A 22187-nucleotide genomic window follows, 5' to 3' on the forward strand; every position below is an offset into this window, starting at 1 on the left:
TCCTAACTGTATTGGCTTACTGAAAAAAATCATGTGTTGGTAATGTAAAAAGACCTACAGGACATAATATTAGCAGGTGGTCTCAAATTAATCTACTAAAAGGCTCAACACTGTTTAGCTGCCAAAAGCAGGTAGAATTGGGCCGAAACAGTGTGGTAAGTCTTTAGGTGATGGCTATTGTGTCTGTTTGACCTCTCCCAAATGTCTGTATTGGCAATAAAAATAAAACGTTTACAATTTAAATAGCTAGAGAATAAAAACAATTTGCCAGTAATGGTAAAAAACCTACAGCACCTGGTGTTCCCATGTGGTCTCCCACCCAAGTACTAACCAGGCCCAACACTGCTTAGCTTCCAAGATCAGACGAGATTGGGTGTATCCAATGTGGTATGGCTGTAGGTGAGATACAGGCACTTTTTTGCCCTCTTCTACTTCTATAACCAGGTAAGCTAATATAAAAGTTTCCTAAATGTATTGGCTTACTGAAAAAAATCATGTGTTGGTAATGTAAAAAGACCTACAGGACATAATATTAGCAGGTGGTCTCAAATTAAACTACTAAAGAGGCTCAACACTGTTTAGCTGCCAAAAGCAGTTGGAATTGGGCCTAAACAGTGTGGTAAGTTTTTAGGTGATGGCTATTGTGTCTGTTTGACCTCTCCCAAATGTCTGTATTGGCAATAAAAATAAAAAGTTTCCAATTAAAATAGCAAGAGAATAAAAACAATTTGCCAGTAATGGGGAAAAAACCTACAGCACCTGGTGTTCCCATGTGGTCTCCCACCCAAGTACTAACCAGGCCCAACACTGCTTAGCTTCCAAGATCAGATGAGATTGGGCGTATCCAATGTGGTATGGCTGTAGGTGAGATAACAGCACTTTTTTGCCCTCTTCTACTTCTATAACCAGGTAAGCTAATAAAAAAGGTTCCTAACTGTATTGGCTTACTGAAAAAAATCATGTGTTGGTAATGTAAAAAGACCTACAGGTCATGATATTAGCAGGTGGTCTCAAATTAAACTTCTAAAGAGGCTCAACACTGTTTAGCTGCCAATAGCAAGAGAATAAAAACAATTTGCCAGTAATGGGAAAAAACCTACAGCACCTGGTGTTCCCATGTGGTCTCCCACCCAAGTACTAACCAGGCCCAACACTGCTTAGCTTCCAAGATCAGATGAGATTGGGCGTATCCAATGTGGTATGGCTGTAGGTGAGATACAGGCACTTTTTTGCCCTCTTCTACTTCTATAACCAGGTAAGCTAATAAAAAAGTTTCCTAACTGTATTGGCTTACTGAAAAAATCATGTGTGGGTAATGTAAAAAGACCTACAGGACATAATATTAGCAGGTGGTCTCAAATTAATCTACTAAAAGGCTCAACACTGTTTAGCTGCCAAAAGCAGTTGGAATTGGGCCTAAACAGTGTGGTAAGTCTTTAGGTGATGGCTATTGTGTCTGTTTGACCTCTACCAAAAGTCTGTATTGGCAATAAAAAGATAAAGTTTCCAATTTAAATAGCTAGAGAATAAAAACAATTTGCCAGTAATGGTAAAAAACCTACAGCACCTGGTGTTCCCATGTGGTCTCCCACCCAAGTACTAACCAGGCCCAACACTGCTTAGCTTCCAAGATCAGACGGGATTGGGCGTATCCAATGTGGTATGGCTGTAGGTAAGATGCAGGCACTTTTTTGCATTCTTCTACTTCTTTAACAAGGTAAGTTAATAAAAAAGTTTCCTAACTGTATTGGCTTACTAAAAAAATCATGTGTTGGTAATGTTAAAAGACCTACAGGACATAATATTAGCAGGTGGTCTCAAATTAAACTACTAAAGAGGCTCAACACTGTTTAGCTGCCAAAAGCAGTTGGAATTGGGCCTAAACAGTGTGGTAAGTTTTTAGGTGATGGCTATTGTGTCTGTTTGACCTCTCCCAAATAACTGTATTGGCAATAAAAATAAAAAGTTTCCAATTAAAATAGCAAGAGAATAAAAAAAATTTGCCAGTAATGGGAAAAAACCTACAGCACCTGGTGTTCCCATGTGGTCTCCCACCCAAGTACTAACCAGGCCCAACACTGCTTAGCTTCCAAGAACAGATGAGATTGGGCGTATCCAACGTGGTATGGCTGTAGGTGAGATACAGGCACTTTTTTGCCCTCTTCTACTTCTATAACCAGGTAAGCTAATAAAAAAGTTTCCTAACTGTATTGGCTTACTGAAAAAAATCATGTGTTGGTAATGTAAAAAGATCTACAGGACATAATATTAGCAGGTGGTCTCAAATTAATCTACTAAAAGGCTCAACACTGTTTAGCTGCCAAAAGCAGTTGGAATTGGGCCGAAACAGTGTGGTAAGTCTTTAGGTGATGGCTATTGTGTCTGTTTGACCTCTCCCAAATGTCTGTATTGGCAATAAAAAGATAAAGTTTTCAATTTAAATAGCTAGAGAATAAAAACAATTTGCCAGTAATGGTAAAAAACCTACAGCACCTGGTGTTCCCATGTGGTCTCCCACCCAAGTACTAACCAGGCCCAACACTGCTTAGCTTCCAAGATCAGACGGGATTGGGCATATCCAATGTGGTATGGCTGTAGGTGAGATGCAGGCACTTTTTTGCCCTCTTCTACTTCTATAACAAGGTAAGTTAATAAAAAAGTTTCCTAACTGTATTGGCTTACTGAAAAAAATCATGTGTTGGTAATGTAAAAAGACCTATAGGACATAATATTAGCAGGTGGTCTCAAATTAAACTACTAAAGAGGCTCAACACTGTTTAGCTGCCAAAAGCAGTTGGAATTGGGCCTAAACAGTGTGGTAAGTTTTTAGGTGATGGCTATTGTGTCTGTTTGACCTCTCCCAAATGTCTGTATTGGCAATAAAAATAAAACGTTTCCAATTTAAATAGCTAGAGAATAAAAACAATTTGCCAGTACTGGTAAAAAACCTACAGCACCTGGTGTTCCCATGTGGTCACCCACCCAAGTACTAACCAGGCCCAACACTGCTTAGCTTCCAAGATCAGACGAGATTGGGCGTATCCAATGTGGTATGGCTGTAGGTGAGATACAGGCACTTTTTTGCCCTCTTCTACTTCTATAACCAGGTAAGCTAATAAAAAAGTTTCCTAACTGTATTGGCTTACTGAAAAAAATCATGTGTGGGTAATGTAAAAAGACCTACAGGACATAATATTAGCAGGTGGTCTCAAATTAATCTACTAAAAGGCTCAACACTGTTTAGCTGCCAAAAGCAGTTGGAATTGGGCCTAAACAGTGTGGTAAGTCTTTAGGTGATGGCTATTGTGTCTGTTTGACCTCTACCAAATGTCTGTATTGGCAATAAAAAGATAAAGTTTTCAATTTAAATAGCTAGAGAATAAAAACAATTTGCCAGTAATGGTAAAAAACCTACAGCACCTGGTGTTCCCATGTGGTCTCCCACCCAAGTACTAACCAGGCCCAACACTGCTTAGCTTCCAGGATCAGACGGGATTGGGCATAACCAATGTGGTATGGCTGTAGATGAGATACCGGCACTTTTTTGCCCTCTTCTACTTCTATAACCAGGTAAGCTAATAAAAAAGGTTCCTAACTGTATTGGCTTACTGAAAAAAATAATGTGTTGGTAATGCAAAAAGACCTACAGGTCATGATATTAGCAGGTGGTCTCAAATTAAACTACTAAAGAGGCTCAACACTGTTTAGCTGCCAAAAGCAGTTGGAATTGGGCCTAAACAGTGTGGTAAGTTTTTAGGTGATGGCTATTGTGTCTGTTTGACCTCTCCCAAATGTCTGTATTGGCAATAAAAATAAAAAGTTTCCAATTAAAATAGCAAGAGAATAAAAACAATTTGCCAGTAATAGGGAAAAAACCTACAGCACCTGGTGTTCCCATGTGGTCTCCCACCCAAGTACTAACCAGGCCCAACACTGCTTAGCTTCCAAGATCAGACGGGATTGGGCATATCCAATGTGGTATGGCTGTAGTTGAGATGCAGGCACTTTTTTGCCCTCTTCTACTTCTATAACAAGGTAAGTTAATAAAAAAGTTTCCTAACTGTATTGGCTTACTGAAAAAAATCATGTGTTGGTAATGTAAAAAGACCTATAGGACATAATATTAGCAGGTGGTCTCAAATTAAACTACTAAAGAGGCTCAACACTGTTTAGCTGCCAAAAGCAGTTGGAATTGGGCCTAAACAGTGTGGTAAGTTTTTAGGTGATGGCTATTGTGTCTGTTTGACCTCTCCCAAATGTCTGTATTGGCAATAAAAAGATAAAGTTTTCAATTTAAATAGCTAGAGAATAAAAACAATTTGCCAGTAATGGTAAAAAACCTACAGCATCTGGTGTTCCCATGTGGTCTCCCACCCAAGTACTAACCAGGCCCAACACTGCTTAGCTTCCAAGATCAGACAGGATTGGGCATATCCAATGTGGTATGGCTGTAGGTGAGATACAGGCACTTTTTTGCCCTCTTCTACTTCTATAACCAGGTAAGCTAATAAAAAAGTTTCCTAACTGTATTGGCTTACTGAAAAAAATCATGTGTTGGTAATGTAAAAAGACCTACAGGACATAATATTAGCAGGTGGTCTCAAATTAATCTACTAAAAGGCTCAACACTGTTTAGCTGCCAAAAGCAGTTGGAATTGGGCCGAAACAGTGTGGTAAGTCTTTAGGTGATGGCTATTGTGTCTGTTTGACCTCTCCCAAATGTCTGTATTGGCAATAAAAATAAAACGTTTCCAATTAAAATAGCAAGAGAATAAAAACAATTTGCCAGTAATGGGAAAAAACCTACAGCACCTGGTGTTCCCATGTGGTCTCCCACCCAAGTACTAACCAGGCCCAACACTGCTTAGCTTCCAAGAACAGATGAGATTGGGCGTATCCAACGTGGTATGGCTGTAGGTGAGATAACAGCACTTTTTTGCCCTCTTCTACTTCTATAACCAGGTAAGCTAATAAAAAAGGTTCCTAACTGTATTGGCTTACTGAAAAAAATCATGTGTTGGTAATGTAAAAAGATCTACAGGACATAATATTAGCAGGTGGTCTCAAATTAATCTACTAAAAGGCTCAACACTGTTTAGCTGCCAAAAGCAGTTGGAATTGGGCCGAAACAGTGTGGTAAGTCTTTAGGTGATGGCTATTGTGTCTGTTTGACCTCTCCCAAATGTCTGTATTGGCAATAAAAAGATAAAGTTTTCAATTTAAATAGCTAGAGAATAAAAACAATTTGCCAGTAATGGTAAAAAACCTACAGCACCTGGTGTTCCCATGTGGTCTGCCACCCAAGTACTAACCAGGCCCAACACTGCTTAGCTTCCAAGATCAGACGGGATTGGGCATATCCAATGTGGTATGGCTGTAGGTGAGATGCAGGCACTTTTTTGCCCTCTTCTACTTCTATAACAAGGTAAGTTAATAAAAAAGTTTCCTAACTGTATTGGCTTACTGAAAAAAATCATGTGTTGGTAATGTAAAAAGACCTATAGGACATAATATTAGCAGGTGGTCTCAAATTAAACTACTAAAGAGGCTCAACACTGTTTAGCTGCCAAAAGCAGTTGGAATTGGGCCTAAACAGTGTGGTAAGTTTTTAGGTGATGGCTATTGTGTCTGTTTGACCTCTCCCAAATGTCTGTATTGGCAATAAAAATAAAACGTTTCCAATTTAAATAGCTAGAGAATAAAAACAATTTGCCAGTACTGGTAAAAAACCTACAGCACCTGGTGTTCCCATGTGGTCTCCCACCCAAGTACTAACCAGGCCCAACACTGCTTAGCTTCCAAGATCAGATGAGATTGGGCGTATCCAATGTGGTATGGCTGTAGGTGAGATAACAGCACTTTTTTGCCCTCTTCTACTTCTATAACCAGGTAAGCTAATAAAAAAGGTTCCTAACTGTATTGGCTTACTGAAAAAAATCATGTGTTGGTAATGTAAAAAGACCTACAGGTCATGATATTAGCAGGTGGTCTCAAATTAAACTTCTAAAGAGGCTCAACACTGTTTAGCTGCCAATAGCAAGAGAATAAAAACAATTTGCCAGTAATGGGAAAAAACCTACAGCACCTGGTGTTCCCATGTGGTCTCCCACCCAAGTACTAACCAGGCCCAACACTGCTTAGCTTCCAAGATCAGATGAGATTGGGCGTATCCAATGTGGTATGGCTGTAGGTGAGATACAGGCACTTTTTTGCCCTCTTCTACTTCTATAACCAGGTAAGCTAATAAAAAAGTTTCCTAACTGTATTGGCTTACTGAAAAAATCATGTGTGGGTAATGTAAAAAGACCTACAGGACATAATATTAGCAGGTGGTCTCAAATTAATCTACTAAAAGGCTCAACACTGTTTAGCTGCCAAAAGCAGTTGGAATTGGGCCTAAACAGTGTGGTAAGTCTTTAGGTGATGGCTATTGTGTCTGTTTGACCTCTACCAAAAGTCTGTATTGGCAATAAAAAGATAAAGTTTCCAATTTAAATAGCTAGAGAATAAAAACAATTTGCCAGTAATGGTAAAAAACCTACAGCACCTGGTGTTCCCATGTGGTCTCCCACCCAAGTACTAACCAGGCCCAACACTGCTTAGCTTCCAAGATCAGACGGGATTGGGCGTATCCAATGTGGTATGGCTGTAGGTAAGATGCAGGCACTTTTTTGCATTCTTCTACTTCTTTAACAAGGTAAGTTAATAAAAAAGTTTCCTAACTGTATTGGCTTACTAAAAAAATCATGTGTTGGTAATGTTAAAAGACCTACAGGACATAATATTAGCAGGTGGTCTCAAATTAAACTACTAAAGAGGCTCAACACTGTTTAGCTGCCAAAAGCAGTTGGAATTGGGCCTAAACAGTGTGGTAAGTTTTTAGGTGATGGCTATTGTGTCTGTTTGACCTCTCCCAAATAACTGTATTGGCAATAAAAATAAAAAGTTTCCAATTAAAATAGCAAGAGAATAAAAAAAATTTGCCAGTAATGGGAAAAAACCTACAGCACCTGGTGTTCCCATGTGGTCTCCCACCCAAGTACTAACCAGGCCCAACACTGCTTAGCTTCCAAGAACAGATGAGATTGGGCGTATCCAACGTGGTATGGCTGTAGGTGAGATACAGGCACTTTTTTGCCCTCTTCTACTTCTATAACCAGGTAAGCTAATAAAAAAGTTTCCTAACTGTATTGGCTTACTGAAAAAAATCATGTGTTGGTAATGTAAAAAGATCTACAGGACATAATATTAGCAGGTGGTCTCAAATTAATCTACTAAAAGGCTCAACACTGTTTAGCTGCCAAAAGCAGTTGGAATTGGGCCGAAACAGTGTGGTAAGTCTTTAGGTGATGGCTATTGTGTCTGTTTGACCTCTCCCAAATGTCTGTATTGGCAATAAAAAGATAAAGTTTTCAATTTAAATAGCTAGAGAATAAAAACAATTTGCCAGTAATGGTAAAAAACCTACAGCACCTGGTGTTCCCATGTGGTCTCCCACCCAAGTACTAACCAGGCCCAACACTGCTTAGCTTCCAAGATCAGACGGGATTGGGCATATCCAATGTGGTATGGCTGTAGGTGAGATGCAGGCACTTTTTTGCCCTCTTCTACTTCTATAACAAGGTAAGTTAATAAAAAAGTTTCCTAACTGTATTGGCTTACTGAAAAAAATCATGTGTTGGTAATGTAAAAAGACCTATAGGACATAATATTAGCAGGTGGTCTCAAATTAAACTACTAAAGAGGCTCAACACTGTTTAGCTGCCAAAAGCAGTTGGAATTGGGCCTAAACAGTGTGGTAAGTTTTTAGGTGATGGCTATTGTGTCTGTTTGACCTCTCCCAAATGTCTGTATTGGCAATAAAAATAAAACGTTTCCAATTTAAATAGCTAGAGAATAAAAACAATTTGCCAGTACTGGTAAAAAACCTACAGCACCTGGTGTTCCCATGTGGTCACCCACCCAAGTACTAACCAGGCCCAAAACTGCTTAGCTTCCAAGATCAGACGAGATTGGGCGTATCCAATGTGGTATGGCTGTAGGTGAGATACAGGCACTTTTTTGCCCTCTTCTACTTCTATAACCAGGTAAGCTAATAAAAAAGTTTCCTAACTGTATTGGCTTACTGAAAAAAATCATGTGTGGGTAATGTAAAAAGACCTACAGGACATAATATTAGCAGGTGGTCTCAAATTAATCTACTAAAAGGCTCAACACTGTTTAGCTGCCAAAAGCAGTTGGAATTGGGCCTAAACAGTGTGGTAAGTCTTTAGGTGATGGCTATTGTGTCTGTTTGACCTCTACCAAATGTCTGTATTGGCAATAAAAAGATAAAGTTTTCAATTTAAATAGCTAGAGAATAAAAACAATTTGCCAGTAATGGTAAAAAACCTACAGCACCTGGTGTTCCCATGTGGTCTCCCACCCAAGTACTAACCAGGCCCAACACTGCTTAGCTTCCAGGATCAGACGGGATTGGGCATATCCAATGTGGTATGGCTGTAGATGAGATACCGGCACTTTTTTGCCCTCTTCTACTTCTATAACCAGGTAAGCTAATAAAAAAGGTTCCTAACTGTATTGGCTTACTGAAAAAAATAATGTGTTGGTAATGCAAAAAGACCTACAGGTCATGATATTAGCAGGTGGTCTCAAATTAAACTACTAAAGAGGCTCAACACTGTTTAGCTGCCAAAAGCAGTTGGAATTGGGCCTAAACAGTGTGGTAAGTTTTTAGGTGATGGCTATTGTGTCTGTTTGACCTCTCCCAAATGTCTGTATTGGCAATAAAAATAAAAAGTTTCCAATTAAAATAGCAAGAGAATAAAAACAATTTGCCAGTAATAGGGAAAAAACCTACAGCACCTGGTGTTCCCATGTGGTCTCCCACCCAAGTACTAACCAGGCCCAACACTGCTTAGCTTCCAAGATCAGACGGGATTGGGCATATCCAATGTGGTATGGCTGTAGTTGAGATGCAGGCACTTTTTTGCCCTCTTCTACTTCTATAACAAGGTAAGTTAATAAAAAAGTTTCCTAACTGTATTGGCTTACTGAAAAAAATCATGTGTTGGTAATGTAAAAAGACCTATAGGACATAATATTAGCAGGTGGTCTCAAATTAAACTACTAAAGAGGCTCAACACTGTTTAGCTGCCAAAAGCAGTTGGAATTGGGCCTAAACAGTGTGGTAAGTTTTTAGGTGATGGCTATTGTGTCTGTTTGACCTCTCCCAAATGTCTGTATTGGCAATAAAAAGATAAAGTTTTCAATTTAAATAGCTAGAGAATAAAAACAATTTGCCAGTAATGGTAAAAAACCTACAGCATCTGGTGTTCCCATGTGGTCTCCCACCCAAGTACTAACCAGGCCCAACACTGCTTAGCTTCCAAGATCAGACAGGATTGGGCATATCCAATGTGGTATGGCTGTAGGTGAGATACAGGCACTTTTTTGCCCTCTTCTACTTCTATAACCAGGTAAGCTAATAAAAAAGTTTCCTAACTGTATTGGCTTACTGAAAAAAATCATGTGTTGGTAATGTAAAAAGACCTACAGGACATAATATTAGCAGGTGGTCTCAAATTAATCTACTAAAAGGCTCAACACTGTTTAGCTGCCAAAAGCAGTTGGAATTGGGCCGAAACAGTGTGGTAAGTCTTTAGGTGATGGCTATTGTGTCTGTTTGACCTCTCCCAAATGTCTGTATTGGCAATAAAAATAAAACGTTTCCAATTAAAATAGCAAGAGAATAAAAACAATTTGCCAGTAATGGGAAAAAACCTACAGCACCTGGTGTTCCCATGTGGTCTCCCACCCAAGTACTAACCAGGCCCAACACTGCTTAGCTTCCAAGAACAGATGAGATTGGGCGTATCCAACGTGGTATGGCTGTAGGTGAGATACAGGCACTTTTTTGCCCTCTTCTACTTCTATAACCAGGTAAGCTAATAAAAAAGTTTCCTAACTGTATTGGCTTACTGAAAAAAATCATGTGTTGGTAATGTAAAAAGATCTACAGGACATAATATTAGCAGGTGGTCTCAAATTAATCTACTAAAAGGCTCAACACTGTTTAGCTGCCAAAAGCAGTTGGAATTGGGCCGAAACAGTGTGGTAAGTCTTTAGGTGATGGCTATTGTGTCTGTTTGACCTCTCCCAAATGTCTGTATTGGCAATAAAAAGATAAAGTTTTCAATTTAAATAGCTAGAGAATAAAAACAATTTGCCAGTAATGGTAAAAAACCTACAGCACCTGGTGTTCCCATGTGGTCTGCCACCCAAGTACTAACCAGGCCCAACACTGCTTAGCTTCCAAGATCAGACGGGATTGGGCATATCCAATGTGGTATGGCTGTAGGTGAGATGCAGGCACTTTTTTGCCCTCTTCTACTTCTATAACAAGGTAAGTTAATAAAAAAGTTTCCTAACTGTATTGGCTTACTGAAAAAAATCATGTGTTGGTAATGTAAAAAGACCTATAGGACATAATATTAGCAGGTGGTCTCAAATTAAACTACTAAAGAGGCTCAACACTGTTTAGCTGCCAAAAGCAGTTGGAATTGGGCCTAAACAGTGTGGTAAGTTTTTAGGTGATGGCTATTGTGTCTGTTTGACCTCTCCCAAATGTCTGTATTGGCAATAAAAATAAAACGTTTCCAATTTAAATAGCTAGAGAATAAAAACAATTTGCCAGTACTGGTAAAAAACCTACAGCACCTGGTGTTCCCATGTGGTCACCCACCCAAGTACTAACCAGGCCCAACACTGCTTAGCTTCCAAGATCAGACGAGATTGGGCGTATCCAATGTGGTATGGCTGTAGGTGAGATACAGGCACTTTTTTGCCCTCTTCTACTTCTATAACCAGGTAAGCTAATAAAAAAGTTTCCTAACTGTATTGGCTTACTGAAAAAAATCATGTGTGGGTAATGTAAAAAGACCTACAGGACATAATATTAGCAGGTGGTCTCAAATTAATCTACTAAAAGGCTCAACACTGTTTAGCTGCCAAAAGCAGTTGGAATTGGGCCTAAACAGTGTGGTAAGTCTTTAGGTGATGGCTATTGTGTCTGTTTGACCTCTACCAAATGTCTGTATTGGCAATAAAAAGATAACGTTTTCAATTTAAATAGCTAGAGAATAAAAACAATTTGCCAGTAATGGTAAAAAACCTACAGCACCTGGTGTTCCCATGTGGTCTCCCACCCAAGTACTAACCAGGCCCAACACTGCTTAGCTTCCAGGATCAGACGGGATTGGGCATATCCAATGTGGTATGGCTGTAGATGAGATACCGGCACTTTTTTGCCCTCTTCTACTTCTATAACCAGGTAAGCTAATAAAAAAGGTTCCTAACTGTATTGGCTTACTGAAAAAAATAATGTGTTGGTAATGCAAAAAGACCTACAGGTCATGATATTAGCAGGTGGTCTCAAATTAAACTACTAAAGAGGCTCAACACTGTTTAGCTGCCAAAAGCAGTTGGAATTGGGCCTAAACAGTGTGGTAAGTTTTTAGGTGATGGCTATTGTGTCTGTTTGACCTCTCCCAAATGTCTGTATTGGCAATAAAAATAAAAAGTTTCCAATTAAAATAGCAAGAGAATAAAAACAATTTGCCAGTAATAGGGAAAAAACCTACAGCACCTGGTGTTCCCATGTGGTCTCCCACCCAAGTACTAACCAGGCCCAACACTGCTTAGCTTCCAAGATCAGACGGGATTGGGCATATCCAATGTGGTATGGCTGTAGTTGAGATGCAGGCACTTTTTTGCCCTCTTCTACTTCTATAACAAGGTAAGTTAATAAAAAAGTTTCCTAACTGTATTGGCTTACTGAAAAAAATCATGTGTTGGTAATGTAAAAAGACCTATAGGACATAATATTAGCAGGTGGTCTCAAATTAAACTACTAAAGAGGCTCAACACTGTTTAGCTGCCAAAAGCAGTTGGAATTGGGCCTAAACAGTGTGGTAAGTTTTTAGGTGATGGCTATTGTGTCTGTTTGACCTCTCCCAAATGTCTGTATTGGCAATAAAAAGATAAAGTTTTCAATTTAAATAGCTAGAGAATAAAAACAATTTGCCAGTAATGGTAAAAAACCTACAGCATCTGGTGTTCCCATGTGGTCTCCCACCCAAGTACTAACCAGGCCCAACACTGCTTAGCTTCCAAGATCAGACAGGATTGGGCATATCCAATGTGGTATGGCTGTAGGTGAGATACAGGCACTTTTTTGCCCTCTTCTACTTCTATAACCAGGTAAGCTAATAAAAAAGTTTCCTAACTGTATTGGCTTACTGAAAAAAATCATGTGTTGGTAATGTAAAAAGACCTACAGGACATAATATTAGCAGGTGGTCTCAAATTAATCTACTAAAAGGCTCAACACTGTTTAGCTGCCAAAAGCAGTTGGAATTGGGCCGAAACAGTGTGGTAAGTCTTTAGGTGATGGCTATTGTGTCTGTTTGACCTCTCCCAAATGTCTGTATTGGCAATAAAAATAAAACGTTTCCAATTAAAATAGCAAGAGAATAAAAACAATTTGCCAGTAATGGGAAAAAACCTACAGCACCTGGTGTTCCCATGTGGTCTCCCACCCAAGTACTAACCTGGCCCAACACTGCTTAGCTTCCAAGATCAGACGAGATTGGGCGTATCCAATGTGGTATGGCTGTAGGTGAGATACAGGCACTTTTTTGCCCTCTTCTACTTCTATAACCAGGTAAGCTAATAAAAAAGTTTCCTAACTGTATTGGCTTACTGAAAAAAATCATGTGTTGGTAATGTAAAAAGACCTACAGGACATAATATTAGCAGGTGGTCTCAAATTAAACTACTAAAGAGGCTCAACACTGTTTAGCTGCCAAAAGCAGTTGGAATTGGGCCGAAACAGTGTGGTAAGTCTTTAGGTGATGGCTATTGTGTCTGTTTGACCTCTCCCAAATGTCTGTATTGGCAATAAAAAGATAAAGTTTTCAATTTAAATAGCTAGAGAATAAAAACAATTTGCCAGTAATGGTAAAAAACCTACAGCATCTGGTGTTCCCATGTGGTCTCCCACCCAAGTACTAACCAGGCCCAACACTGCTTAGCTTCCAAGATCAGACGGGATTGGGCATATCCAATGTGGTATGGCTGTAGGTGAGATACAGGCACTTTTTTGCCCTCTTCTACTTCTATAACCAGGTAAGCTAATAAAAAAGTTTCCTAACTGTATTGGCTTACTGAAAAAAATCATGTGTTGGTAATGTAAAAAGACCTACAGGACATAATAGTAGCAGGTGGTCTCAAATTAATCTACTAAAAGGCTCAACACTGTTTAGCTGCCAAAAGCAGTTGGAATTGGGCCGAAACAGTGTGGTAAGTCTTTAGGTGATGGCTATTGTGTCTGTTTGACCTCTTCCAAATGTCTGTATTGGCAATAAAAATAAAACATTTCCAATTAAAATAGCAAGAGAATAAAAACAATTTGCCAGTAATGGGAAAAAAACCTACAGCACCTGGTGTTCCCATGTGGTCTCCCACCCAAGTACTAACCAGGCCCAACACTGCTTAGCTTCCAAGATCAGACGAGATTGGGCGTATCCAATGTGGTATGGCTGTAGGTGAGATACAGGCACTTTTTTGCCCTCTTCTACTTCTATAACCAGGTAAGCTAATAAAAAAGTTTCCTAACTGTATTGGCTTACTGAAAAAAATCATGTGTTGGTAATGTAAAAAGACCTACAGGACATAATATTAGCAGGTGGTCTCAAATTAAACTACTAAAGAGGCTCAACACTGTTTAGCTGCCAAAAGCAGTTGGAATTGGGCCGAAACAGTGTGGTAAGTCTTTAGGTGATGGCTATTGTGTCTGTTTGACCTCTCCCAAATGTCTGTATTGGCAATAAAAAGATAAAGTTTTCAATTTAAATAGCTAGAGAATAAAAACAATTTGCCAGTAATGGTAAAAAACCTACAGCACCTGGTGTTCCCATGTGGTCTCCCACCCAAGTACTAACCAGGCCCAACACTGCTTAGCTTCCAAGATCAGACGGGATTGAGCATATCCAATGTGGTATGGCTGTAGGTGAGATGCAGGCACTTTTTTGCCCTCTTCTACTTCTATAACAAGGTAAGTTAATAAAAAAGTTTCCTAACTGTTTTGGCTTACTGAAAAAAATCATGTGTTGGTAATGTAAAAAGACCTACAGGTCATGATATTAGCAGTTGGTCTCAATTTTAACTACTAAAGAGGCTCAACACTGTTTAGCTGCCAAAAGCAGTTGGAATTGGGCCGAAACAGTGTGGTAAGTCTTTAGGTGATGGCTATTGTGTCTGTTTGACCTCTCCCAAATGTCTGTATTGGCAATAAAAAGATAAAGTTTTCAATTTAAATAGCTAGAGAATAAAAACAATTTGCCAGTAATGGTAAAAAACCTACAGCACCTGGTGTTCCCATGTGGTCTCCCACCCAAGTACTAACCAGGCCCAACACTGCTTAGCTTCCAAGATCAGACGGGATTGGGCATATCCAATGTGGTATGGCTGTAGGTGAGATGCAGGCACTTTTTTGCCCTCTTCTACTTCTTTAACAAGGTAAGTTAATAAAAAAGTTTCCTAACTGTATTGGCTTACTGAAAAAAATCATGTGTTGGTAATGTAAAAAGACCTACAGGACATAATATTAGCAGGTGGTCTCAAATTAAACTACTAAAGAGGCTCAACACTGTTTAGCTGCCAAAAGCAGTTGGAATTGGGCCTAAACAGTGTGGTAAGTTTTTAGGTGATGGCTATTGTGTCTGTTTGACTTCTCCCAAATGTCTGTACTGGCAATAAAAAAAAAGTTTCCAATTTAAATAGCTAGAGAATAAAAACAATTTGCCAGTAATGGGAAAAAACCTACAGCACCTGGTGTTCCCATGTGGTCTCCCAACCAAGTACTAACCAGGCCCAACACTGCTTAGCTTCCAAGATCAGACGAGATTGGGCGTATCCAATGTGGTATGGCTGTAGGTGAGATACAGGCACTTTTTTGCCCTCTTCTACTTCTATAACCAGGTAAGCTAATAAAAAAGTTTCCTAACTGTATTGGCTTACTGAAAAAAATCATGTGTGGGTAATGTAAAAAGACCTACAGGACATAATATTAGCAGGTGGTCTCAAATTAATCTACTAAAAGGCTTAACACTGTTTAGCTGCCAAAAGCAGTTGGAATTGGGCCTAAACAGTGTGGTAAGTCTTTAGGTGATGGCTATTGTGTCTGTTTGACCTCTACCAAATGTCTGTATTGGCAATAAAAAGATAAAGTTTTCAATTTAAATAGCTAGAGAATAAAAACAATTTGCCAGTAATGGGAAAAAACCTACAGCACCTGGTGTTCCCATGTGGTCTCCCACCCAAGTACTAACCAGGCCCAACACTGCTTAGCTTCCAAGATCAGACGAGATTGGGCGTATCCAATGTGGTATGGCTGTAGGTGAGATACAGGCACTTTTTTGCCCTCTTCTACTTCTATAACAAGGTAAGCTAATAAAAAAGTTTCCTAACTGTATTGGCTTACTGAAAAAAATCATGTGTTGGTAATGTAAAAAGACCTACAGGACATAATATTAGCAGGTGGTCTCAAATTAATCTACTAAAAGGCTCAACACTGTTTAGCTGCCAAAAGCAGTTGGAATTGGGCCTAAACAGTGTGGTAAGTCTTTAGGTGATGGCTATTGTGTCTGTTTGACCTCTACCAAATGTCTGTATTGGCAATAAAAAGATAAAGTTTTCAATTTAAATAGCTAGAGAATAAAAACAATTTGCCAGTAATGGGAAAAGACCTACAGCACCTGGTGTTCCCATGTGGTCTCCCACCCAAGTACTAACCAGGCCCAACACTGCTTAGCTTCCAAGATCAGACGAGATTGGGCGTATCCAATGTGGTATGGCTGTAGGTGAGATACAGGCACTTTTTTGCCCTCTTCTACTTCTATAACAAGGTAAGCTAATAAAAAAGTTTCCTAACTGTATTGGCTTACTGAAAAAAATCATGTGTTGGTAATGTAAAAAGACCTATAGGACATAATATTAGCAGGTGGTCTCAAATTAAACTACTAAAGAGGCTCAACACTGTTTAGCTGCCAAAAGCAGTTGGAATTGGGCCTAAACAGTGTGGTAAGTTTTTAGGTGATGGCTATTGTGTCTGTTTGACCTCTCCCAAATGTCTGTATTGGCAATAAAAATAAAACGTTTCCAATTAAAATAGCAAGAGAATAAAAACAATTTGCCAGTAATGGGAAAAAACCTACAGCACCTGGTGTTCCCATGTGGTCTCCCACCCAAGTACTAACCAGGCCCAACACTGCTTAGCTTCCAAGATCAGACGAGATTGGGCGTATCCAATGTGGTATGGCTGTAGGTGAGATACAGGCACTTTTTTGTCCTCTTCTACTTCTATAACCAGGTAAGCTAATAAAAAAGTTTCCTAACTGTATTGGCTTACTGAAAAAAATCATGTGTGGGTAATGTAAAAAGACCTACAGGACATAATATTAGCAGGTGGTCTCAAATTAATCTACTAAAAGGCTCAACACTGTTTAGCTGCCAAAAGCAGTTGGAATTGGGCCTAAACAGTGTGGTAAGTCTTTAGGTGATGGCTATTGTGTCTGTTTGACCTCTCCCAAATGTCTGTGTTGGCAATAAAAATAAAAAGTTTCCAATTAAAATAGCAAGAGAATAAAAACAATTTGCCAGTAATGGTAAAAAACCTACAGCATCTGGTGTTCCCATGTGGTCTCCCACCCAAGTACTAACCAGGCCCAACACTGCTTAGCTTCCAAGATCAGACGAGATTGGGCGTATCCAATGTGGTATGGCTGTAGGTGAGATACTGGCACTTTTTTGCCCTCTTCTACTTCTATAACCAGGTAAGCTAATATAAAAGTTTCCTAAATGTATTGGCTTACTGAAAAAAATCATGTGTTGGTAATGTAAAAAGACCTACAGGACATAATATTAGCAGGTGGTCTCAAATTAAACTACTAAAGAGGCTCAACACTGTTTAGCTGCCAAAAGCAGTTGGAATTGGGCCTAAACAGTGTGGTAAGTTTTTAGGTGATGGCTATTCTGTCTGTTTGACCTCTCCCAAATGTCTGTGTTGGCAATAAAAATAAAAAGTTTCCAATTAAAATAGCAAGAGAATAAAAACAATTTGCCAGTAATGGTAAAAAACCTACAGCATCTGGTGTTCCCATGTGGTCTCCCACCCAAGTACTAACCAGGCCCAACACTGCTTAGCTTCCAAGATCAGACGAGATTGGGCGTATCCAATGTGGTATGGCTGTAGGTGAGATACTGGCACTTTTTTGCCCTCTTCTACTTCTATAACCAGGTAAGCTAATATAAAAGTTTCCTAAATGTATTGGCTTACTGAAAAAAATCATGTGTTGGTAATGTAAAAAGACCTACAGGACATAATATTAGCAGGTGGTCTCAAATTAAACTACTAAAGAGGCTCAACACTGTTTAGCTGCCAAAAGCAGTTGGAATTGGGCCTAAACAGTGTGGTAAGTTTTTAGGTGATGGCTATTCTGTCTGTTTGACCTCTCCCAAATGTCTGTACTGGCAATAAAAAAAAAGTTTCCAATTTAAATAGCTAGAGAATAAAAACAATTTGCCAGTAATGGGAAAAAACCTACAGCACCTGGTGTTCCCATGTGGTCTCCCAACCAAGTACTAACCAGGCCCAACACTGCTTAGCTTCCAAGATCAGACGAGATTGGGCGTATCCAATGTGGTATGGCTGTAGGTGAGATACAGGCACTTTTTTGCCCTCTTCTACTTCTATAACCAGGTAAGCTAATAAAAAAGTTTCCTAACTGTATTGGCTTACTGAAAAAAATCATGTGTGGGTAATGTAAAAAGACCTACAGGACATAATATTAGCAGGTGGTCTCAAATTAATCTACTAAAAGGCTTAACACTGTTTAGCTGCCAAAAGCAGTTGGAATTGGGCCTAAACAGTGTGGTAAGTCTTTAGGTGATGGCTATTGTGTCTGTTTGACCTCTACCAAATGTCTGTATTGGCAATAAAAAGATAAAGTTTTCAATTTAAATAGCTAGAGAATAAAAACAATTTGCCAGTAATGGGAAAAAACCTACAGCACCTGGTGTTCCCATGTGGTCTCCCACCCAAGTACTAACCAGGCCCAACACTGCTTAGCTTCCAAGATCAGACGAGATTGGGCGTATCCAATGTGGTATGGCTGTAGGTGAGATACAGGCACTTTTTTGCCCTCTTCTACTTCTATAACAAGGTAAGCTAATAAAAAAGTTTCCTAACTGTATTGGCTTACTGAAAAAAATCATGTGTTGGTAATGTAAAAAGACCTACAGGACATAATATTAGCAGGTGGTCTCAAATTAATCTACTAAAAGGCTCAACACTGTTTAGCTGCCAAAAGCAGTTGGAATTGGGCCTAAACAGTGTGGTAAGTCTTTAGGTGATGGCTATTGTGTCTGTTTGACCTCTACCAAATGTCTGTATTGGCAATAAAAAGATAAAGTTTTCAATTTAAATAGCTAGAGAATAAAAACAATTTGCCAGTAATGGGAAAAAACCTACAGCACCTGGTGTTCCCATGTGGTCTCCCACCCAAGTACTAACCAGGCCCAACACTGCTTAGCTTCCAAGATCAGACGAGATTGGGCGTATCCAATGTGGTATGGCTGTAGGTGAGATACAGGCACTTTTTTGCCCTCTTCTACTTCTATAACAAGGTAAGCTAATAAAAAAGTTTCCTAACTGTATTGGCTTACTGAAAAAAATCATGTGTTGGTAATGTAAAAAGACCTATAGGACATAATATTAGCAGGTGGTCTCAAATTAAACTACTAAAGAGGCTCAACACTGTTTAGCTGCCAAAAGCAGTTGGAATTGGGCCTAAACAGTGTGGTAAGTTTTTAGGTGATGGCTATTGTGTCTGTTTGACCTCTCCCAAATGTCTGTATTGGCAATAAAAATAAAACGTTTCCAATTAAAATAGCAAGAGAATAAAAACAATTTGCCAGTAATGGGAAAAAACCTACAGCACCTGGTGTTCCCATGTGGTCTCCCACCCAAGTACTAACCAGGCCCAACACTGCTTAGCTTCCAAGATCAGACGAGATTGGGCGTATCCAATGTGGTATGGCTGTAGGTGAGATACAGGCACTTTTTTGTCCTCTTCTACTTCTATAACCAGGTAAGCTAATAAAAAAGTTTCCTAACTGTATTGGCTTACTGAAAAAAATCATGTGTGGGTAATGTAAAAAGACCTACAGGACATAATATTAGCAGGTGGTCTCAAATTAATCTACTAAAAGGCTCAACACTGTTTAGCTGCCAAAAGCAGTTGGAATTGGGCCTAAACAGTGTGGTAAGTCTTTAGGTGATGGCTATTGTGTCTGTTTGACCTCTCCCAAATGTCTGTGTTGGCAATAAAAATAAAAAGTTTCCAATTAAAATAGCAAGAGAATAAAAACAATTTGCCAGTAATGGTAAAAAACCTACAGCATCTGGTGTTCCCATGTGGTCTCCCACCCAAGTACTAACCAGGCCCAACACTGCTTAGCTTCCAAGATCAGACAAGATTGGGCGTATCCAATGTGGTATGGCTGTAGGTGAGATACCGGCACTTTTTTGCCCTCTTCTACTTCTATAACCAGGTAAGCTAATATAAAAGTTTCCTAAATGTATTGGCTTACTGAAAAAAATCATGTGTTGGTAATGTAAAAAGACCTACAGGACATAATATTAGCAGGTGGTCTCAAATTAAACTACTAAAGAGGCTCAACACTGTTTAGCTGCCAAAAGCAGTTGGAATTGGGCCTAAACAGTGTGGTAAGTTTTTAGGTGATGGCTATTCTGTCTGTTTGACCTCTCCCAAATGTCTGTACTGGCAATAAAAAAAAAGTTTCCAATTTAAATAGCTAGAGAATAAAAACAATTTGCCAGTAATGGGAAAAAACCTACAGCACCTGGTGTTCCCATGTGGTCTCCCACCCAAGTACTAACCAGGCCCAACACTGCTTAGCTTCCAAGATCAGACGAGATTGGGCGTATCCAATGTGGTATGGCTGTAGGTGAGATACAGGCACTTTTTTGCCCTCTTCTACTTCTATAACCAGGTAAGCTAATAAAAAAGTTTCCTAACTGTATTGGCTTACTGAAAAAAATCATGTGTGGGTAATGTAAAAAGACCTACAGGACATAATATTAGCAGGTGGTCTCAAATTAATCTACTAAAAGGCTTAACACTGTTTAGCTGCCAAAAGCAGTTGGAATTGGGCCTAAACAGTGTGGTAAGTCTTTAGGTGATGGCTATTGTGTCTGTTTGACCTCTACCAAATGTCTGTATTGGCAATAAAAAGATAAAGTTTTCAATTTAAATAGCTAGAGAATAAAAACAATTTGCCGGTAATGGGAAAAAACCTACAGCACCTGGTGTTCCCATGTGGTCTCCCACCCAAGTACTAACCAGGCCCAACACTAGTTAGCTTCCAAGATCAGACGAGATTGGGCGTATCCAATGTGGTATGGCTGTAGGTGAGATACAGGCACTTTTTTGCCCTCTTCTACTTCTATAACAAGGTAAGCTAATAAAAAAGTTTCCTAACTGTATTGGCTTACTGAAAAAAATCATGTGTTGGTAATGTAAAAAGACCTACAGGACATAATATTAGCAGGTGGTCTCAAATTAATCTACTAAAAGGCTCAACACTGTTTAGCTGCCAAAAGCAGTTGGAATTGGGCCTAAACAGTGTGGTAAGTTTTTAGGTGATGGCTATTGTGTCTGTTTGACCTCTACCAAATGTCTGTATTGGCAATAAAAAGATAAAGTTTTCAATTTAAATAGCTAGAGAATAAAGACAATTTGCCAGTAATGGGAAAAAACCTACAGCACCTGGTGTTCCCATGTGGTCTCCCACCCAAGTACTAACCAGGCCCAACACTGCTTAGCTTCCAAGATCAGACGAGATTGGGCGTATCCAATGTGGTATGGCTGTAGGTGAGATACAGGCACTTTTTTGCCCTCTTCTACTTCTATAACAAGGTAAGCTAATAAAAAAGTTTCCTAACTGTATTGGCTTACTGAAAAAAATCATGTGTTGGTAATGTAAAAAGACCTATAGGACATAATATTAGCAGGTGGTCTCAAATTAAACTACTAAAGAGGCTCAACACTGTTTAGCTGCCAAAAGCAGTTGGAATTGGGCCTAAACAGTGTGGTAAGTGTTTAGGTGATGGCTATTGTGTCTGTTTGACCTCTCCCAAATGTCTGTATTGGCAATAAAAATAAAACGTTTCCAATTAAAATAGCAAGAGAATAAAAACAATTTGCCAGTAATGGGAAAAAACCTACAGCACCTGGTGTTCCCATGTGGTCTCCCACCCAAGTACTAACCAGGCCCAACACTGCTTAGCTTCCAAGATCAGACGAGATTGGGCGTATCCAATGTGGTATGGCTGTAGGTGAGATACAGGCACTTTTTTGCCCTCTTCTACTTCTATAACCAGGTAAGCTAATAAAAAAGTTTCCTAACTGTATTGGCTTACTGAAAAAAATCATGTGTTGGTAATGTAAAAAGACCTACAGGACATAATATTAGCAGGTGGTCTCAAATTAAACTATTAAAGAGGCTCAACACTGTTTAGCTGCCAAAAGCAGTTGGAATTGGGCCTAAACAGTGTGGTAAGTTTTTAGGTGATGGCTATTGTGTCTGTTTGACCTCTCCCAAATGTATGTATTGGCAATAAAAATAAAAAGTTTCCAATTAAAATAGCAAGAGAATAAAAAAAATTTGCCAGTAATGGGAAAAAACCTACAGCACCTGGTGTTCCCATGTGGTCTCCCACCCAAGTACTAACCAGGCCCAACACTGCTTAGCTTCCAAGATCAGACGAGATTGGGCGTATCCAATGTGGTATGGCTGTAGGTGAGATACCGGCACTTTTTTGCCCTCTTCTACTTCTATAACCAGGTAAGCTAATATAAAAGTTTCCTAAATGTATTGGCTTACTGAAAAAAATCATGTGTTGGTAATGTAAAAAGACCTACAGGACATAATATTAGCAGGTGGTCTCAAATTAAACTACTAAAGAGGCTCAACACTGTTTAGCTGCCAAAAGCAGTTGGAATTGGGCCTAAACAGTGTGGTAAGTTTTTAGGTGATGGCTA

At 39.3% G+C, this 22187-nt stretch overlaps 48 non-coding genes and 1 pseudogene across 49 annotated transcripts in view; all 49 read right to left on the minus strand.

The window, feature by feature from the left end:
* The window catches only part of LOC146027235 (protein shisa-9B pseudogene), a 604201-nt pseudogene that overhangs the window by 443257 nt on the left and 138757 nt on the right, over positions 1 to 22187 (minus strand). The gene's annotated exons all lie outside the window — the stretch shown is intronic.
* On the minus strand, positions 283 to 401 carry LOC146030351 (5S ribosomal RNA). The gene has a single exon (XR_014455850.1). It is a non-coding gene; the product is annotated as a 5S ribosomal RNA (ribosomal RNA).
* LOC146031280 (5S ribosomal RNA) lies at positions 748 to 866 on the minus strand. Its single transcript, XR_014456750.1, has one exon. It is a non-coding gene; the product is annotated as a 5S ribosomal RNA (ribosomal RNA).
* On the minus strand, positions 1094 to 1212 carry LOC146031292 (5S ribosomal RNA). The gene has a single exon (XR_014456761.1). It is a non-coding gene; the product is annotated as a 5S ribosomal RNA (ribosomal RNA).
* LOC146030184 (5S ribosomal RNA) lies at positions 1556 to 1674 on the minus strand. The gene has a single exon (XR_014455685.1). It is a non-coding gene; the product is annotated as a 5S ribosomal RNA (ribosomal RNA).
* On the minus strand, positions 2019 to 2137 carry LOC146031955 (5S ribosomal RNA). Its single transcript, XR_014457406.1, has one exon. It is a non-coding gene; the product is annotated as a 5S ribosomal RNA (ribosomal RNA).
* LOC146030359 (5S ribosomal RNA) lies at positions 2482 to 2600 on the minus strand. The gene has a single exon (XR_014455857.1). It is a non-coding gene; the product is annotated as a 5S ribosomal RNA (ribosomal RNA).
* Positions 2946 to 3064, minus strand: LOC146031455 (5S ribosomal RNA). The gene has a single exon (XR_014456922.1). It is a non-coding gene; the product is annotated as a 5S ribosomal RNA (ribosomal RNA).
* Positions 3409 to 3527, minus strand: LOC146033882 (5S ribosomal RNA). The gene has a single exon (XR_014459290.1). It is a non-coding gene; the product is annotated as a 5S ribosomal RNA (ribosomal RNA).
* LOC146031537 (5S ribosomal RNA) lies at positions 3874 to 3992 on the minus strand. Its single transcript, XR_014457001.1, has one exon. It is a non-coding gene; the product is annotated as a 5S ribosomal RNA (ribosomal RNA).
* LOC146034305 (5S ribosomal RNA) lies at positions 4338 to 4456 on the minus strand. The gene has a single exon (XR_014459711.1). It is a non-coding gene; the product is annotated as a 5S ribosomal RNA (ribosomal RNA).
* Positions 4801 to 4919, minus strand: LOC146031956 (5S ribosomal RNA). Its single transcript, XR_014457407.1, has one exon. It is a non-coding gene; the product is annotated as a 5S ribosomal RNA (ribosomal RNA).
* Positions 5264 to 5382, minus strand: LOC146031975 (5S ribosomal RNA). The gene has a single exon (XR_014457425.1). It is a non-coding gene; the product is annotated as a 5S ribosomal RNA (ribosomal RNA).
* On the minus strand, positions 5728 to 5846 carry LOC146031304 (5S ribosomal RNA). Its single transcript, XR_014456772.1, has one exon. It is a non-coding gene; the product is annotated as a 5S ribosomal RNA (ribosomal RNA).
* LOC146031316 (5S ribosomal RNA) lies at positions 6074 to 6192 on the minus strand. The gene has a single exon (XR_014456784.1). It is a non-coding gene; the product is annotated as a 5S ribosomal RNA (ribosomal RNA).
* On the minus strand, positions 6536 to 6654 carry LOC146030197 (5S ribosomal RNA). The gene has a single exon (XR_014455697.1). It is a non-coding gene; the product is annotated as a 5S ribosomal RNA (ribosomal RNA).
* LOC146031957 (5S ribosomal RNA) lies at positions 6999 to 7117 on the minus strand. The gene has a single exon (XR_014457408.1). It is a non-coding gene; the product is annotated as a 5S ribosomal RNA (ribosomal RNA).
* Positions 7462 to 7580, minus strand: LOC146030360 (5S ribosomal RNA). Its single transcript, XR_014455858.1, has one exon. It is a non-coding gene; the product is annotated as a 5S ribosomal RNA (ribosomal RNA).
* Positions 7926 to 8044, minus strand: LOC146031762 (5S ribosomal RNA). Its single transcript, XR_014457219.1, has one exon. It is a non-coding gene; the product is annotated as a 5S ribosomal RNA (ribosomal RNA).
* LOC146033295 (5S ribosomal RNA) lies at positions 8389 to 8507 on the minus strand. Its single transcript, XR_014458705.1, has one exon. It is a non-coding gene; the product is annotated as a 5S ribosomal RNA (ribosomal RNA).
* On the minus strand, positions 8854 to 8972 carry LOC146031539 (5S ribosomal RNA). Its single transcript, XR_014457003.1, has one exon. It is a non-coding gene; the product is annotated as a 5S ribosomal RNA (ribosomal RNA).
* On the minus strand, positions 9318 to 9436 carry LOC146034306 (5S ribosomal RNA). Its single transcript, XR_014459712.1, has one exon. It is a non-coding gene; the product is annotated as a 5S ribosomal RNA (ribosomal RNA).
* On the minus strand, positions 9781 to 9899 carry LOC146031958 (5S ribosomal RNA). Its single transcript, XR_014457409.1, has one exon. It is a non-coding gene; the product is annotated as a 5S ribosomal RNA (ribosomal RNA).
* Positions 10244 to 10362, minus strand: LOC146031976 (5S ribosomal RNA). The gene has a single exon (XR_014457426.1). It is a non-coding gene; the product is annotated as a 5S ribosomal RNA (ribosomal RNA).
* LOC146031466 (5S ribosomal RNA) lies at positions 10708 to 10826 on the minus strand. The gene has a single exon (XR_014456933.1). It is a non-coding gene; the product is annotated as a 5S ribosomal RNA (ribosomal RNA).
* On the minus strand, positions 11171 to 11289 carry LOC146033297 (5S ribosomal RNA). The gene has a single exon (XR_014458706.1). It is a non-coding gene; the product is annotated as a 5S ribosomal RNA (ribosomal RNA).
* Positions 11636 to 11754, minus strand: LOC146031540 (5S ribosomal RNA). The gene has a single exon (XR_014457004.1). It is a non-coding gene; the product is annotated as a 5S ribosomal RNA (ribosomal RNA).
* Positions 12100 to 12218, minus strand: LOC146034307 (5S ribosomal RNA). The gene has a single exon (XR_014459714.1). It is a non-coding gene; the product is annotated as a 5S ribosomal RNA (ribosomal RNA).
* LOC146031836 (5S ribosomal RNA) lies at positions 12563 to 12681 on the minus strand. Its single transcript, XR_014457288.1, has one exon. It is a non-coding gene; the product is annotated as a 5S ribosomal RNA (ribosomal RNA).
* Positions 13027 to 13145, minus strand: LOC146032481 (5S ribosomal RNA). Its single transcript, XR_014457913.1, has one exon. It is a non-coding gene; the product is annotated as a 5S ribosomal RNA (ribosomal RNA).
* On the minus strand, positions 13491 to 13609 carry LOC146030166 (5S ribosomal RNA). Its single transcript, XR_014455667.1, has one exon. It is a non-coding gene; the product is annotated as a 5S ribosomal RNA (ribosomal RNA).
* LOC146031126 (5S ribosomal RNA) lies at positions 13955 to 14073 on the minus strand. The gene has a single exon (XR_014456600.1). It is a non-coding gene; the product is annotated as a 5S ribosomal RNA (ribosomal RNA).
* On the minus strand, positions 14419 to 14537 carry LOC146030361 (5S ribosomal RNA). Its single transcript, XR_014455859.1, has one exon. It is a non-coding gene; the product is annotated as a 5S ribosomal RNA (ribosomal RNA).
* Positions 14881 to 14999, minus strand: LOC146030516 (5S ribosomal RNA). Its single transcript, XR_014456007.1, has one exon. It is a non-coding gene; the product is annotated as a 5S ribosomal RNA (ribosomal RNA).
* On the minus strand, positions 15344 to 15462 carry LOC146030167 (5S ribosomal RNA). Its single transcript, XR_014455669.1, has one exon. It is a non-coding gene; the product is annotated as a 5S ribosomal RNA (ribosomal RNA).
* LOC146031848 (5S ribosomal RNA) lies at positions 15807 to 15925 on the minus strand. Its single transcript, XR_014457301.1, has one exon. It is a non-coding gene; the product is annotated as a 5S ribosomal RNA (ribosomal RNA).
* Positions 16271 to 16389, minus strand: LOC146030168 (5S ribosomal RNA). The gene has a single exon (XR_014455670.1). It is a non-coding gene; the product is annotated as a 5S ribosomal RNA (ribosomal RNA).
* On the minus strand, positions 16734 to 16852 carry LOC146032334 (5S ribosomal RNA). The gene has a single exon (XR_014457775.1). It is a non-coding gene; the product is annotated as a 5S ribosomal RNA (ribosomal RNA).
* On the minus strand, positions 17198 to 17316 carry LOC146032336 (5S ribosomal RNA). Its single transcript, XR_014457777.1, has one exon. It is a non-coding gene; the product is annotated as a 5S ribosomal RNA (ribosomal RNA).
* LOC146030518 (5S ribosomal RNA) lies at positions 17660 to 17778 on the minus strand. The gene has a single exon (XR_014456009.1). It is a non-coding gene; the product is annotated as a 5S ribosomal RNA (ribosomal RNA).
* Positions 18123 to 18241, minus strand: LOC146030169 (5S ribosomal RNA). The gene has a single exon (XR_014455671.1). It is a non-coding gene; the product is annotated as a 5S ribosomal RNA (ribosomal RNA).
* LOC146030170 (5S ribosomal RNA) lies at positions 18586 to 18704 on the minus strand. Its single transcript, XR_014455672.1, has one exon. It is a non-coding gene; the product is annotated as a 5S ribosomal RNA (ribosomal RNA).
* LOC146030172 (5S ribosomal RNA) lies at positions 19050 to 19168 on the minus strand. The gene has a single exon (XR_014455675.1). It is a non-coding gene; the product is annotated as a 5S ribosomal RNA (ribosomal RNA).
* Positions 19513 to 19631, minus strand: LOC146034162 (5S ribosomal RNA). The gene has a single exon (XR_014459568.1). It is a non-coding gene; the product is annotated as a 5S ribosomal RNA (ribosomal RNA).
* On the minus strand, positions 19975 to 20093 carry LOC146030173 (5S ribosomal RNA). The gene has a single exon (XR_014455676.1). It is a non-coding gene; the product is annotated as a 5S ribosomal RNA (ribosomal RNA).
* LOC146033001 (5S ribosomal RNA) lies at positions 20438 to 20556 on the minus strand. Its single transcript, XR_014458411.1, has one exon. It is a non-coding gene; the product is annotated as a 5S ribosomal RNA (ribosomal RNA).
* LOC146030174 (5S ribosomal RNA) lies at positions 20901 to 21019 on the minus strand. The gene has a single exon (XR_014455677.1). It is a non-coding gene; the product is annotated as a 5S ribosomal RNA (ribosomal RNA).
* LOC146030175 (5S ribosomal RNA) lies at positions 21365 to 21483 on the minus strand. Its single transcript, XR_014455678.1, has one exon. It is a non-coding gene; the product is annotated as a 5S ribosomal RNA (ribosomal RNA).
* LOC146030176 (5S ribosomal RNA) lies at positions 21829 to 21947 on the minus strand. The gene has a single exon (XR_014455679.1). It is a non-coding gene; the product is annotated as a 5S ribosomal RNA (ribosomal RNA).

Source organism: Crinia signifera, chromosome 8 (genome assembly GCF_055691185.1).
Source record: "Crinia signifera chromosome 8, ASM5569118v1, whole genome shotgun sequence".
Taxonomy (NCBI): Eukaryota; Metazoa; Chordata; class Amphibia; order Anura; family Myobatrachidae; genus Crinia; species Crinia signifera.